Genomic DNA, 17,331 nt, shown 5'->3' with positions numbered 1-17,331 from the left:
CCAAGCCACGGTAAAAGCAAGGTTCCGCGTTCTACGGTGGCTACCCGTTGCTCGCCTCTGATGTCGTTAACATCCGTCGAATCGCGAGATGCTTTAACGAAGCAAGGAGCATCTCCATAGAGGATACAATAGACGTCGGCTGGGTCCCTGGGCGGGGAGAGATTCCGGAGTAATTGCGACTAGACCTTGCGGCCCGGTGCTTGCCGAGCCGCCAAATAATTTCCTCTCATTAACGCAACCTAACGACGGTCAAACAAAGCATAAATCTTCCATCCGTCTCAGCCAAGAGAGACAACGTTAGGCTACCAAACTAAATGAGAAAGACAGAAAGAGATAGAAATAGAAAGCAGTTCTTGATGGAGCAATTATTTTGATATCGGGACCACTCGGCATTGGCTCTCTTTTCTTTTTACCTGGGTTCCTTCCTCGTTCTTCCTTCCTTCCTTCCTTCCTTTCTCCGTTCCATCCACTTCCGCCGCATCTCCACTCGTTCCCATCGTCGTTGATGATAGCTGGTTCCGACTATTTCACTCTTACTCCTGTCGCCGGCGTCTATTCTTCGTTAAATCGGACTTAATTACTTAAATCCCGTCGGGAAATGCTGATGGATCGGTTATAATTAAGCGGATTCTTACAGAGAGGACCAGAGTCCTTCCTTTCCCTCCATCGTCCCCATTTGCTATTTCTCTATCGTCCTCTGTCTGTTCCCGAATCCCCCGATAACAGCCACCACCTCCTCCTCCTCCTCCTCTTCTTCTTCTTCTTTCTCGTTCGTTCACGAGGATGGCCCTTTTTCATTCAACGCGATAAACGCGCCTTCGTCGACCATCCGGCTCGATGTATTTCCCGATGACGAGAAATTTAGACGATGAGTTTCCGGCTTTCGGTTAAGCTGCCCCGCTTCTTCTTACTCGTCTTCCTACCTCTTTTTGGTCGTTTGATCGTTCGTTTTTAGTCTTCGTTGTTCTATCAACCGCTTTCTGCCTCCCGTAATGGGTTATTGAAGTAGTTTTTCGTATGAAATCGTAAATTAAATAGAGATAAACGTTAATATTAATAGCGGACTGATCGATTTAGACGTGACAAATTGTAAGAGGTCTATTCTTAGGAGAACAAGCGGCGCTTCCTATTCTTCTTCTATTTTTTTTTTTTTTTTTTTTTAGATGGATTGGCATCTTAGGTTTTCATCTTTTGGACGGTCGCTGAATTTAGTAAAATTTATATGATACGTATATTTGATAGTTCTGTTCAAGCACTAATCAGTTAGTGACTTCTTTGAAAGCTTTGAAAAGTGTGTACCTAACATGTTTTTTTTTTATTTATTGATATTTACAATCAATTCTCGCATTGAGAATTTTCAGTAATTTTTTCTGGCGTGGCGCAGTGACATGGCTAAATATTTATAATAAGTTAATACTTATTATAGATAAGTATAATATCTACCTAACATGTGTCGCGAAAAGTAAGCGATGACGAGTATACTCGCCAAACACAGAGTATGTTTGTCTGTTATAATATAGAATTAACTTGTAACGAAAGGATTGTTTTATTTTTGAATTTTATTACTGATAGGACTCGTCAAAAACAGCTAACTGATTAATAAACGTATATTAATAAGTACATATATATAATAAAAAATTGCAGATATCCGCTTTACGATCAGCGCAGCAATAATATTCGGTACAATTTGAACTTTCTATTTTCGTTAATGCTCGCTGGAAAATTCGTTACATGATTTATCGCGTATCGAGAGCAAGTGATTTTTCAGCGTTCACAAACTCGTTCCATCAGCGAGAAGAGCTCGGCAGAGTACGATTAATCGGCCTCTGGTAATAATTCACGGGCATAATCCCATCGGTCTGTTTTTCGAAAGAACGTGGCCGGCCAGTGTAAACGAACCACGTCCACACGTAACATAGCACGATCGAGTAATTCGTACGAATGAGAAACAATTTGCACCGAGCCCGTTTTAATTTCAATTTTGATTCTGCCACTCTGTACACCGCGTGTGTTTCACCGCAGCAAATGTAAATCGTGAGCAAACAAAGAATCGACGTAGATCTGTCGCACACGGTCGCTGCGTGTGCTTTCTCTTGTTTATTCACGTTGAGCTTACGCAGCGTCGGATCGTCTTGGATTATCGTTGCGAATATTCTCAAACAATGAGGTTACGAAGAATGTGAGACAATATTTATAAAGAAAGAAAAATTATACAAATAAATAGGTAAATTTATATTTGAAGAAAATTCTCCAATGAATTTCGTCATCTAAATCGATGATCTTTTTTTAGAATAATTATTGACTGATCACTATATCTGTTATTTTAATTAAGCGTAAAAAGCCTGCACAAACGATTGTACAACACCGACAGAAAATATTTGCCACACATTCTCGGGGATACCAACTTTCGTGAGCGGAATTTTACACGTTTCGAAATTCTCAGTGAACTAAATAAGCTGCTAACGTTCCGTTTGCGTTGCGTAAGTTATCGAAACTGCGCACGACTCGTGGCGGTGAAGCGTTAACACCCGGTCATTTTATTCCACGAGCACCGCGAATTTCGCTATGCCGTAATGAAATCGTAATATCTCATTTGGTGCCACAACCCTCTGTCCTCTCCCTGCCTGTTACTTTGAAATTCCATCCTGTACTTCGTTTCGCTACTGGAATATCAAAGTATCATAGGTATTGTGATTCCTGCGAAGGAATTTCCACGCACCCGCTGAAATCAATTATTATCCGTTTCGTAATTATACTTTCACGAATATTTCTCGCCTGTTTGATACGTCGTTGCGAGTCTATCTAACACGTTTCGACAGATAATAGTTCATTCGAATCTAATGTCGTAATTGTACGCGTACAATTTTCTGTACATCCTTGTACTTTTAAATTTCTCAAAGACCCACTAAGAAATCCACTGAAATTCTAATATCATATCCGTGACAGTTAATATCTCGAGGATGTATCGCTTACATACAAAATACACGTAAATGGTGTTTTGAGAATGTTTAGCCATAAACAGAACAGCAACATAAATCCTGGTGTGGTAATACTCGAATTAGTAATTGCGTTTGTGACCGAGGCACGATGAGTTACGAGTGGTCTGTCTCGAAGACGATATGCTGGATCGCTCTACGTACAAAGTTGGCGTAAGCTGGACCGTGAGAGGGCATTGCGTTACACGTTAAGACGGACAGACGCAGAAACACATAGCCATAGCGATAGCCGTAGAGTATAGAGTACGAGACAGCTAGACCGACCGCTCGCTGTTCGTCAGGCTTAGCGCGCAATATTGGTTACCGTGGACGTAATATATAACATCTTGTAACGTCAAATGGATCATAACATTGTCCATGTAATGCCGGCTATCTATCTGGATTCAGCTTTCGCTGGGCACTGGTTAATTTAAAGCGTGGACGTCGCCTGCGACGATTTTCCTTCAACTGCGAGTTTATTCCCCCGGCATCAATTTTCTAATCTTACTATATCGCTGTCATTAAATGTACGATGTTGGCGCACGATACTGGCGACGATACAGCGTAGCCACGGACGGTCACGGACAGTTCGACACGTAGCAAGGAAAATAATTGGCTTGGTTGTTTTTCGCGAAAATTCAACGCACCGCGCTCGGCTTTCGCATTTTCGAGGCTGGCTTTAGCGAAAGCCGGTTGCGCGCGTGCCCACGCGTAATTGGCCGTTACGCGATCGCCAGATCCAACGTCGCGGCGCAATCAAGAATGGGATAATACCTTTGGAACCGACGGGACAGTTTTTGGAATTAATGCGGATATTTGGAGTTATGTAAAAATCGTTGCGTTCGTTTTTCAACTTTACAATCGGTTGGCGATAGCGTTTTCGATTTATTTTTGTTGCGCGTGTATCTCTGTTGCGAATGTAAACTCTGTCGTTAACGAGGAAATATTATCTTAGTTACATGAATGCTATATTTCTTCTTTATTCGACAGCCTCAATGGAAAAGTGTATTTTATAAACAAAAGTGTACACGCGTATGAACGCATTTTTTCCAGACTGCTTTTAATAAACTCCGCTCTATTATTTCATTCCGTCTCGGCAAAAGAACTCAATTCACATTAAAATTTCCAACTCGTCCCTTTCAAATCAAATTCTATTCACCCAACAGGAAAAAAGCTATCGCTGTATTAATATCCGCCAGCATATCAAAGTACAGTGGTACACGCGTAATTATATAAGTTACGGTATACATTGACGTTCAGTTGGTCTTTTTCCCCGAGCATCGAACCGGTTCGATACTCGTGCATAAATTACACGAGGTCGGTTTTCATTTTTGTGGAAACCCACCCTCTGGGCCGGTCTGTCGCGCATCGAACTGTCTATTTACACAGCAAGGTTCGCGTGTGACGCGGGATAACGCAAACGTGCCCTTATTATAATGTATTCTCTTCGGGCTGGGCCTCTGAATCCATTGCCAGTGGTAGCCGGAGGGGTGAATCCGACGTTGTAACGTTTAGCAGAAGGAAATCCCGTGGGTTTAACCGGTCTCTGCCGGTGCTATATATCGGGTCGTAAACAGAACTACACCGACAACGACGCTCGCGGAAAAAAGATCCGGATTTTCCGAGACAGAGTCCTAAATATTTTTTACGGCTAGCTCGTCGAGTCGAGGTGGAAGTTACGATTATACGTCTTATTACTGGCTACCCGTTGATGGCTGCATATTTTCTCCGCGCTTTCGATTTCACGTTAGATTTCATATCTGAACACAATGGCAGGCTCTTTTTTCGCCTGGATACCTGGATACAAATGTTCTACGTTATTCGCACTGCTATTCTACTATAACAGATAACCTATTTTTTTCAGTTAAAAATGAGAGATAGTTGAAAGTGTGGAGAATTTTGTAATTGGTTTACTTTTATCGATAAACGTATCGATATCCAATGTTGTTAACAAACGTCTATCCAATCTCGGTATCTTTTTTAATAATAAAATCTAGGAAATAACAGTTTTAATCGTCTAACTGAATGAAAGACTGCGGAAGACCTTCCATAGTCCTTTAAATTCTGACGGCACCTTAAAGTAGCATTTTCATTAAGACGCTATCTTGAAAGAAATATTCCTAGACCTCTGATCGTCCTTAAAAATACTGTTTCTATAGAATTCGTAAAAAGATAATCCTAAGAAATGTAGACGATTGTTATCAGTGTAGAGGATGGTTGGTTTGTTGTGTTTAAATAACGAGATAACTGGCTGTTGAAAAACATTAAGTATATTTTAAAATGATAAATAAATTAATACAGACAATAATCGCTCGTACTAACAGATTCGTTAAAGACAGTGTGTAAGTCGCTGATAAGATCGCTGATAACTCGTTGATAACTGATTTTGATTAGCACGACTGACTACAGAAATATCTATCATATTTCTATCATACGTGTACCAAGTATGTAAATATGAGACCGGAATTTGCCTATAGATGGCCCTAGCTGATAATGTAGTTATCACTAAACTGCGTCATTGATGCCAAAAGTCTTTGTTGACATCTCACAAACATTTTCGACTCAGAACAATACAAGTTTCATACAACAGCATAGTTTGTAATAGCGTTGAACATGTCAAATTTTGTGCCTGGAAACTACGATTTGCGGACAGCATTGATTTTCTGTTACCATTTGAAGAAAACTGCTGCAGAATCGCATCGAATGCTTGCCGAAGCTTACGGTGAGCATGCTCTTGGTAAATCACAGTGCTTTGAGTGGTTTAAAAAATTCAGAAGTGACAATTTTGACGCGAGGAACGAAGAACGTGGAAGACCACCGAAAAAGTTTCAAGACAGCGAATTGCAAGCATTGTTGCATGAGGATGACGCTCAAACGCAACAACAACTCGCTGATCAATTAAACGTGACACGAGAAGCCGTCTCCATACGTTTGAAAGCCATGGGAAAGATCCAGAAGGTGGGAAAATGGGTTCCACATGAACTGAATGAAAGACAGCAGGAAAACCGAAAAACCACTTGCGAAATGCTGCTCGCCAGATACAAAAGAAAGTCATTTCTCCACCGAATTGTGACTGGCGATGAAAAGTGGATATATTTTGAGAATCCTAAGCGTAAAAGATCATGGGTAGCTCCAGGCGAACCACCGACATCGACTACAACACCAAATCGCTATGGACGGAAGACAATGTTCTGTGTTTGGTGGGATCAAAAGGGTGTGATCTATTATGAGCTGTTAAAACCTGGCGAAACCGTTAATACTGAGCGTTACAGACAACAAATGATCGATTTGAATCAAGCTTTGCGTGAAAAACGACCAGAATATGAAAAAAGGCAACACAAAGTAATTTTGCTTCATGATAATGCACCATCGCATACAGCAAAACCGGTCAAGGAAACGATCGAAGCGTTCAGTTGGAAAATACTTTCGCACGCGGCTTACTCACCAGACTTGGCTCCGTCCGATTATTATTTATTTGCATCGATGGGACACGCACTTTCTGACCAGCACTTCACTTCTTACGAAAATGTACGAAAATGGCTCGATGACTGGTTTGCCTCAAAAGAGCGACAGTTTTTTTGGCGTGGCATCCACCAATTACCAGACAGGTGGGAAAAATGTATAGCTAGCGATGGGCAGTACTTCGAATAAAATATTTTTAATCATTTTCATACAATAAACGTGTATTTTCTATACAAAAATTCTGGTTTCATATTTACATACCTGGTAGACATATTCAATACAAAAGATAGGAATAATAATTAAGAATCACGTAATTCAGACCATAGAGCGTTCAAAAAAGGGTACAATAGAAGCGAACGAAGAGGAGCTACGAGGTAAATAGCTAAATGTTCCGCATTTCAACCATCCACAATTTCCTGCAACGATTCAAAACAGAGCAAGCTACGCATAGAACCTGAATGTATGGTAAACTTCATTTACCCATAACTCGTCGTACGCATCGGTGGCACGCGATCTCAGGCGTACGTATACGCCAAAGATACCGGCGCTTGTTACAAGCAGCCCTCGCAATATCGTCCAAGTGTAGAAACAATATCACCCACACCAACGGCATTGAAACCTCGTACTATGCAGCGATATGCATTCAACTAGCCCGAATGCCTGCTGCTTCGATCTGCTCCTCCTCCCACGACGCAATTGCATTCCGGTGAGTCTTGCCCTAAGGCGGTTCCTGATTTTATGACGATTCTCGCGCGCTCGATCTTAGGCTATCAAATTCAACAAGTTCGAAATTTCTACCATCCGTAAACTTTCCTTCGGATATTTGTTACGCGGATAAATAGAAAATTTAATAGCAGCTTCACGCTTAATTATATCGCGATTTCCATGCAACGTCACGATGTCTCGTTTCTCTGTTTTTGTTTCATTTTACCTGCCCTGTTATTCTTCCTTCTGAACGTCTTCTTTTCTACTCACGAGACTTAAGTTACGAACAAAATTATTTCATTTCACTCTGTATAAAACTTCAAACAAATCTCTGATATAATTCACCTGAATATTCTTACGTAATTGCCGTGATGAATCTTCGACGTTTCTCCTCACGGTTAGAAGAATCGAAAGAGGGTGGCGGCTTAATTAGCTGCGTTAATCACGATACGAAGGGGTCAAATCCAGGTTTGATTTACCATTCACCTGTTTTATCCGAATGCAATTATGCACCCCTTGATGTATATCAGGGAATACATATATATAGGAGGATTATGCGAGGGCTCAGCGTACGTCGACAGAGGAACGGTTCTCCTACGGTGGTGGGGAATTCGATGCTTTTCGCGTTTTGCTACCCTTCATTCGTATACAGCTGCATAATTCCATTGTTGTATCGATTGTTAGACAATACGAGCTTAACCGTTCAACCCCGTTTCCTATTATCAGAGAGGGTGGTGAAGGGGTGAAAAGATGCCAGCTCGGTATAACGAGCTTTTTCAAACTCAATTTTGAAGACGAAAGTAAGGGAAAGACGTGGACGAATAAACGGCTTGGCGCGTGCAACCCTTCTCTCGATGTTTTGCCCTTTTGTTTCTGTGTGACGAATGATTGTCGACGTGTTTTATCTTTCTCTCGTTTCGGATTTTTAGACTGGCAAGTTTTTAAGCGATTTTCAATTCCATTCTTATCGAATACTGTCAGGATGCAGAAACAAATAATTTTGTTTGCAATTATCCAGACTTTCTGTTGTTTATTCTTTTTCACCTGTAGCCCGCACGATACAAGTTCTCATTTAAAATTTAGATCGTGTTTCAAGTTGTACATATTTCACGAATTTCTCTAACAACGTATAATAATCGCGTTGCACTTTGATCGTTGCCCATGCAGAATTCATTGCCTAACTTATCTTGTAGCGCATAGATGGTCATTATAATCTCAATTAAAATGTCGACGGATGTCGAGCGTTTGCCAATCAACGGAATATTTTCTGACTGTCTCTAATTACATACCTTCGTTACAGTCGTGCTTCTACCACCGGTACAATGCACATCTTTGCATAATTTTATTTAACAAGCAATACCGTGCACAAAGCACCTATCGGACAAGATACAAAGTCTTCTCGTAATAATTATGTAATATTGTCATCGGTAGAACCCTCCCAATTACCATTTCTTACCCAATAAGGCGTTCTTTGAGAGATTCGTAACGAATGTATTTCTTGAAACGTTGTCTTTCGTCCTCTCAAAGACACAGATACGCGAATATTTTATTTCTTAATATTTGTTTATATGCGATCGTATTTTTTTACACACTACCTTCTATCTATTAGGTTGTCCGAAAAGTGTCTTTCTTTTACAGACACGTCTTTTACAACAACGCACCTTCATACAAACATGAAACCTAATCTGTCGAACGTTGTGATTTTTATTTTGATAAAACAAAATGGATCATACGTAATTCGACAAAATAATATAAAACGAAAAATGTTGTGCATCCATTATTTCCTTATAAAACGAAAGAAACTTTTCGGACGACCTGATACATATTTTTCCATATTTTTACCCAACTTGATTACTAATCGTTGACCTTATTATACAAACGACGAATGTTCAACAGTTCAATGTTACAATATCTCGCTCTGTTTTTATTTATATTAAAATTACTATAATCGCTTATTTAGCTGTAAAAAAATGTCAGTATGTAACCTGTATAACAGTGTATAACAAACGCCTGTCAAAACTGATGACACACTGTACGTTGCCGAACAAAAGGAAGCATATCAATAACTCGTCTTCGCACATAGTGTACACGTATACACGCGTCCAATTATTTCCCTGTAGAATTACTAACTAGAAAGAGTCCGGAGAATGACTACACCAGCGGAACAACAACGGCGAACGCTGCGCGTTATATTCAGGAAACGAGATCGCGCTTAACCCGGTTTTCCACCGAGGACATGGCGAATAATTAAAATAATAATTGTATTTAAACCGAGCTGAATCAGTCGTATTTGCAAAGTTATGAGATGCACGGTCCAACCGACAGGCACAAAAGACGCGAAAATCCACGTCAACCGGTCGTTGTAATCGCGGCGAAGGAACAGCGGGGTGAGAGGACTATTGGTGGGGTGGGACAAAACAGGCGGGACAGAGGGGGTGGGAAACGCGAGAGAGACGCGATTAACCGAAACGAGTTTAAAATCCAGGAGTCTAATGTACGTAATCCGGGATGCAATTTATTCAGCGATCCCCGCATAAACGGACGTTTACACGCGCAACACCGAACAATCCGCAACGGGCGTCGTTTCGGATTTCAAAATATTAACGATTCCATCCCTCCGGCTATTAGTTGCAATTATTCGGCAAGCGGGCTTGTATCGCGTTTCAAACACGAAAATCGCGCTCACGAAACACGAGCACACAGTCGGCAAGAGAGTGAGTTTCATTGGAAATTCGCGTGAATCGGGTTTTCTCTCTCTTCTCTCTCCCACCACTCCTTTTTCTCTTTTCTTTTTTTTTTTTTTTTATTTTGTTCCGCGGCAATTTTCCCTTGGTTTTTCGATTTCGTTGAACGAAATCCTTGCAAGAGAGAGGACTGAGCGGAGCTCATCGCGAATACCGACACGCCTCGTTTGCTTTAATTCCAGCCAGACATGTCGTTCGTATTAAATATAAATCGAATTCTCTTCCGAATTGCCAGGCTGCGCTCCTCTACGAATATTCGAATGCGTGCGCGCGGAACTCCGATAGGTTTAAGGCTGAAATTGCTGGTCGTTTATCGTTGTTTTCCGAGTTCCAGAATTTCCAATTATTCAGTTTGACGTTATTAGTGAATAGACGCGAAGTAAGTATACTTGTCATCGATGGATGAAATTATTTGAAATCGACAATAAAAGTAACATCCAGTGGAACGTTAACTGCGAACGAAATATTCTTCCCGTTAGTTTCTATGGCCTTCTGCTCCATCGAGTCTTTACTTCCGAAACAAGTTATATTCCAGATATGTTCGTCTATGAACGATAGGGTGGCTTTAAAATAATTCTCCGAATCCTTGGCCTGTTCCTAATAGCGTAGGAACAGGCTGTCTCGAGAGGCCTCTTTTACGTAAGCGAGACGTCTGCGATTTGGATCCGGGTGTTCGTACTCGACGGAGAAAAAAGAAGCCACGACCTAAGCAATAAGACTTAACGACGTGGCAAGAAGACAGCCCCCGCTGGAGGCGGCTCGTAAACCCTTCGACAGCGTCCGATTCGTGTCTCAGTGTAGGATGAGGCTAAGACACGATTCTAACGAGGGAACGTACAAGATAATCTTGGAAAGAGTTTCTTTGAAGAAGATTAGATCGAAACGCTGGGAAATAATGACGAGTGGAAATGGAATTTGGGGTGCCAGATGGAATTAGTCACCCTTTTTTATATAACGTGATTCTAATGATACGAAAATACGTTTCTTCGTATTTTTCGAAAACCATAGTCTTGCAATATTATAGAAAAATCGCTGCTTGAAGTTTGTTCGAGGGTTATTTAGAACAACCGTGAGAGCTGTTAATCGAGTTTTGTTTTTATTAAAAATTGAATGTTTATTTTTATGAAATCCATCGTAACGTTGTTGGTCCTCTTGTCGCAATAAGTCGTTAACGAATAACACGTATAAATTGTCGAGTTATAGACGTTTTCTGTATACGATTTTATATCTTTGCTTCAAACAGTATAAATATTTCGTTCTTCAAATAACGTAATAACATTAGTTCAATCGTGTGCAACGAGCACTTGATCGTAAGAAGATAGACGATATCTCGGCAACGAGCAGCGAAGACATTATATGAACTCCTTTCGGTTTCAAGATCTTTTCTATTTGCAGAGGGTTATGTAGATTAAATGTTCAGGGATGTTTTTTCTCTTCATTTACCATGACGCATTGTGCACTCTACCACCGACGCGACTGTCTACACACAACGTACGATCTCCCTCGAAAGTTTCGCGATGCCCTTAAAAGTCTCACTTTCTCTTTTTCCCGTTCGAGATCTTCCGACCGACCACGAACTCAGCGACAAAGCTCGCGTTCCCAGTTCATGGTATTCGGTGGTTACGCAATGTTATGCTCGTTGTTCCGCGGGAACGGTTTAAGCGATTTCAAGGGGCGAGGGAATTCGTTGTAGCGTGTTTCATCGCGTATAATCAATTGCGGAGGGTGTAGAAAAATGGAAGGAATATTATGTGACTGGTTGGCTTGATACGAATCCAAACTGTGGAAATAACGTCTCGGGGGTATCTAACGACCGAGTTCACCGAACATAAGTGTTTTCTGATCCGATTCAATGTTTCTAAATATTATACGTTTATTGTTTCGTATAATACGGAATTACGATAGTATTGTATATTTTGGAAGCATAAAATTTAGGTAAATGTAAATAGTAAAACTAAAGATATCCATATCTTCCTAATATTAGAACCTTCTCTTCGAAAATTAAAATCACATTGATCCGCGTTAGACCGCGTAATGACCAAAATTTAAGCTCTATCATCTTTATCGAAGTAATCAACTGAACCGGCAACAATCCTCTAAAATAACTGAAATTATCCTATCAACGACCTGTACGTAAAAATTGTCACATAATATCAATCGTTATATTTGGCTGGCAACTAAGTGATTGCAGATTTTGTCATTAAGTGGTATTGACAAAATCCGCAATCACTTAGTTGCCAACCCAATAGTTCAAGAATCATCTCTAACGTCTTATTCTTCTAAACTTTTAAACGTAACGACTATAAGATGCCTGCTAAAAAAATAAATGCCTAGACTTGCAAGATTACAGATATTTCTCTTTACTATGGAAGTTAGAAGATCCTATTGAAGAAATCCGTTCTTTCATATCGCGTTTCGTCATGTAACGAAAGGAGCGGTTAATGCGTGGCGAAAGTTACGAGCAGAAAACACACTTGTCCGGAAGAATAATGGCCGCCGGGAAGGGAAACAACGTATACCCGAAAGCACGGAATAACGTCGCTAATGTATCTTTATAACGGGGGCGAATCGAGTTTTATTACAACTCGAGATTCGCTTGAATATTCTCGCCGCTGTTTCCGTTTGACCCTGGCCTGTTGCTACGCAACTCACGCCGCGATATCTCGAACAGCCAGTGGGGTATAAGGGGGTTGTTTTCCTCACGCGCGATGCTTCTCACTTTCATTTAAATCACGCCGAAGTAATCATGAAGCGAGGAAAATAATTCGAGTTGGAAGTTCGGCCGCGGCGGTGTGAGATTCGAGGAAGAAAAAAAGGGATAAAAAGAGGAACGTGAATTAAAGTCGAGCCCTAAGTCGAGTGGGTGTGACCGGGAAAAAGTTTCGAGGGTGGTTTCATGGCTTATCTGATTTTGTATGGAATATTACGAACGACACCTTTTCTTATTACATTTCGCTGAATTGATAACTCTGACGGTGATTTGATCCTTTTAGTTCATTTATGATTGGCTGAGCGTACAGCTGAGTGTACGGAATTTGTACGAACAACGTAAATGAACGAGCTTTTCTTGTTTCCTTCTTTTTCCTTCGAATTTTCGTGATACGGAAACTTTGAAAACTTTCTGCGTGCCTCGTATCTTTGCGGAATGCCATTTTGATATTATTACCATACGAACGCTCTATTGTTATTTAGCGATTGTGAATGTGGATCGTATAAAAATATCGCGTTTCTTGTATCCAATTCTGTCTTCATATTCAAAAGCTGAGACTTATTTATAATTTAATTAATAATCTAAATCTACATTTACGTTAATTACTCCTAACTATCCCTTCCTTTGGATTATGTTTGGATTGTGAATGTGGATCGTATAAAAATATCGCGTTTCTTGTATCCAATTCTGTCTTCATATTCAAAAGCTGAGACTTATTTATAATTTAATTAATAATCTAAACCTACATTTACGTTAATTACTCCTAACTATCCCTTCCTTTGGATTATGTTTCAAATATACCATACACGATCGCACTAACTCTATTATATCAATCAGGATAACAAGGATTATCTGCCAAGCAAAATAAAATAACCACCTTCTTGGTAATATAAAATAGAAGGTCAGACACCCTCGTAAAGTCGCTTAAAATGAAATCAGCCGGTCAATTTTTAAATCGTCCACCATTTACGGTTCACTCAGCAAACCTTCGGTCGTGACTGTATCGTCGGCTGTAAATACAAAATTAAGAGGAACACGAACCGAGGAGAAAATTTCTTTACGACTGTCCATAACGTGGCGGGAAAAATGATTTGGCCGCCGGAAATTTGTCGGTCTCCGTCGATCGTCGGTGTCGGCAAGAGCCATCCAGTCGGTCGGATTGGATTAGAAAAATTTACGCGGATAGTCGACGATATCGCAAAATAACGCCGGGAATCCGAGGTTAGCTCCGTCCCGGTATATCGATTGCTTTCTTTCGCGTTCGCCCCACGTTCGACCGAACGATAATATTGACTGCGCCGAGTCTTCCGTACACCACGCACGCCGCAGACTCCCCGCTGCTATTTCATATCGGTTCTCGCGAATCTCTCAGCCCTGTTTTTTCCGTTTTATTTCGTTCCTCCGTTGTTTCTGCCGCGCCGTTTTGCCATTTTCATCTAACTTACTAAGACGCGCTGCGTCTAGTCTTGTTTATAATCTAACGACCATCAGATTGATTTTCCAAGCTTCCTGAACTCTTCTTCCGATTATTTACGTTGTTTGTATCAAATAAGTTGATGTTCGTACAAGTGAAATCACTTCGTTAGGTATCGTTCGAATTCAAGTAACCTAATTTAACTCAAGATCGACTTATTTAGGAAAATAATATTAGTAAGTAGGAGATTAGAAGTAACGTCGTATTATCCGAAGATTTGAAAGCTTGCAGGATTTAGGGAAGAGAAAGAAGACGGTCAAGAGATTTCAGATAAAAAAGAATTGTTATAAAATGAAAAGAAGAAATTGTTTAATTTCGATTGGCAAACGAGTTATTGATAATTGACAGCGTACGCGCAATAATCTGCGTACGTTCAGCTTACCGTAGTTGGTTAATTTTGTGGAATATATCCATATCCAAGAAGTATTATGCAACTAAACAGAGATTTAGAGGCGATTATGATGGTGGAATAATTAAAATAGCGAGTTAGTAGGATTACGGAGGAAGTTGTTTTACTCTCGAGGTACTCAAGCACACGGAAACAAATATGAATGCGCAAAGAAAGAAATAAAAATTTATACAAACGTATCAATAAATCGTACGAATCTTAATAAATTATTAACAAATAATTCAATAAATTGTCTAACTCGAAAACAAGAACTTCACGTATCGCGAAAGTCTATTTACATGCCTCGATCAACTATTTTCTATTATTTAACCAGCTGAAGTTCAGAAGCATTTTTCTCCTCAGTTTGTTGTCTGAGAAACGAGAGGTTGAGGAAGAAGAACAGAGAAATCCGTGAGCTTTGATCTCGGCTCTTGCGTACCCGCGACTCTTCACGATAAATAAATATCTCGGTAATTCGATGCTGGCCCATTAGAAGAAAAACAAGAGGACTCGTGTCGGATAGAGTTTTCCTCGAGAGCGGATAATTGAAATTGGAGCCTTGCTCGCTTCGCGTGCCCTTTTCTCAGCGGACTTCTTTTTTATGGAGTGTTTTCTTCCCGTTACAAGAAAGTCTTTGCAATTTTTTTAATTACGTCAATGGTTTCTCCAGAAGAGCGTCGTGCTGGGGTAAGATTCGAGCGATCATCGAATCATTTCGATAGGCAGGGAAATTGTGATAGTATGATTACAGCAAACAATGAACGTCGTTTCAGGATGACCAACAATCGACGGGCTCGTCAAAATTATTCTTATCAGTACTTGTCTTTTTTCTTAGTAAAAAAACGACAGAATATTTTGTCATCTTTAATTTCTGTTGAAAGCATTTGAATTTTCTCAGTGAAACGTTCATCGTATTATGCGATAAATTACAACTTATTCTGTATTTTCTGTTTTAATAAAATTTTCTATTATACAACTGCGGAATATTGAGGATATTCGATATTTGCGATATTTCTTCCCTGGCCTTCTCCATTTTCCTCTTTAATAAAGTCTCGATTTCATTATTTTAGAATATTCGCATCATTCATGGGAAAGGGTGAAATGTTTGATCAAGAGAAATTTCACCAAGTGAATCACCGTCGTCTAAAAGATTAGATCTATCATCGACGTTCGAGCCACGGTCACGGAAACAACCACGTAATATATCTTCCGGCGGTGAACAGGTTTTTGCATAAATTGCAATTAACATACCATCAATTATAATTACGACAGACGGGCGCGTGTTCAAGCAGATTAATGTTTATGGTCGGAGAGAGGGAGCTTTATAAACGCGAAACCGAGTCGGCTGGCAAAGCGGGAATCGGACAGCAGTTCAAAGTATTCACGGCCTCATTGACAATGTCAGGTAATGCCTGTGCTAACAGTGACGTAGTGGCTTCGAAAATTTGACGTTGTCAGAATGATTTGGTTGAAACATTGATTGTCAGATTCGTGGCAAATACAATACAAGACTGAGATTAATTTCTATCGCTGATATATGACGTTAGTGTATGTTCTGTACCATGATATTTAATAGCGGTGAATCAAAAACAAAACTTTCAAATTTTGGTAAAAGAAAAAAATTGAAGATATCCAAGGGATGTATTTGAATGAACCGCTCAAAAGGCAGAAAACAGAAACAAGCGACCATGTTACAAATAGTATTATTATATTTACATTAGAATTTATTATCATTTACGTCATATCGTTGTGATAAACAAATTTTTGGTTTGCAAGTAAGCGATTTGTTTCTCGATAAAAAAATTAGCGATAAGATAATTGGAATCATTCGAAAGGGTTAGGTTGAGGTTATAAAATTTTAAACAAAACGAAGCAATTAATTTGCGTTTCGTTCTTGTCGAATTTCCTACGATCATTGCCTTTAATTGAGAAAGAAAATATTTCAATTACGGTTCGAATGCAAATGTCCGTAGTTGAAATTAAACAAATCTGCGTCTTCACCACAAGCAAATGTGATTTGGTAATTCCGCGTCGTTCGTTTTCTCGATTTCAATTTGATGAATTTGTTTACGAAAAAGTGTGCGCGCTGTTGAACGCCACGTCACTTTGGATGCAAATTTCTGCATTCGGAAATTTTTGAGCGAAACGCGTCCCAGCTACCCTGTCGAAGAAGGATTTATGTCAGCGAACCACGTGACACCCGATCACGATGCATCTCACATGCAACGCCGTAATTACCGGTGCAATCGAGAAATCCTGGTGCTTCGATGGTCTGTACGCGAAAATAGAAGCTGAACGAGTGTATGCATTAACTATACGATGTGTGTATATGTAGAGTGGATTTTAATGTATTTATAATGTGACTCGTATAGAACATTTTTGATCAAATTAACGAATAACGAGCTATATATGATGCCAGTAATCATTAACTCAACATGTAGCGGAATAATTAGACTGCAGATTTTTATACATTTATGGAAAAATCAAAGATTAAAAAATGGATATAATGAAAAAATACATAAAATATTGAAGTGCTTGTTATGATAATGACGAAGAGAATATCTGTCTAGGTTTTATATTGTTTCAGATATGTCCATAAAAATGTGAAATTGTATAAATATTCACAGTCTAGTAGTAATAATACTACGATTGAATCATTAAAAATTCGTATAGTATGAGCGATTAATTACGTACGCATTAATTGTGTATCAATAAAATATTTCCTGAATATGTGATGTTCTGAAGCACGAATAAATAAATACCTCATTTCTACGAAGGTTTTGTAGCACGAAACGAGTCCTAGCGATAAAATAATCTTTTATGTCAGAAGTTTATGAAGAAAAAGATGTTTGGCAACGTCAAAATCGATTACC

The 17,331-nt window shown here is 39.7% G+C and overlaps 1 protein-coding gene across 8 annotated transcripts in view; it reads right to left on the bottom strand.

Annotated features, from left to right (window-relative positions):
- Positions 1–17,331, bottom strand: part of Ten-a (Teneurin-a transmembrane protein) — a 708,522-nt gene that overhangs the window by 218,070 nt on the left and 473,121 nt on the right. The gene's annotated exons all lie outside the window — the stretch shown is intronic.

Source organism: Bombus flavifrons, chromosome 2 (genome assembly GCF_040668555.2).
Source record: "Bombus flavifrons isolate JBK064 chromosome 2, iyBomFlav1_principal, whole genome shotgun sequence".
Lineage (NCBI taxonomy): Eukaryota > Metazoa > Arthropoda > Insecta > Hymenoptera > Apidae > Bombus > Bombus flavifrons.
The sequence above is the reverse complement of the archived record's forward strand: the minus strand, read 5'-3'. Positions and strand labels throughout refer to the sequence as shown.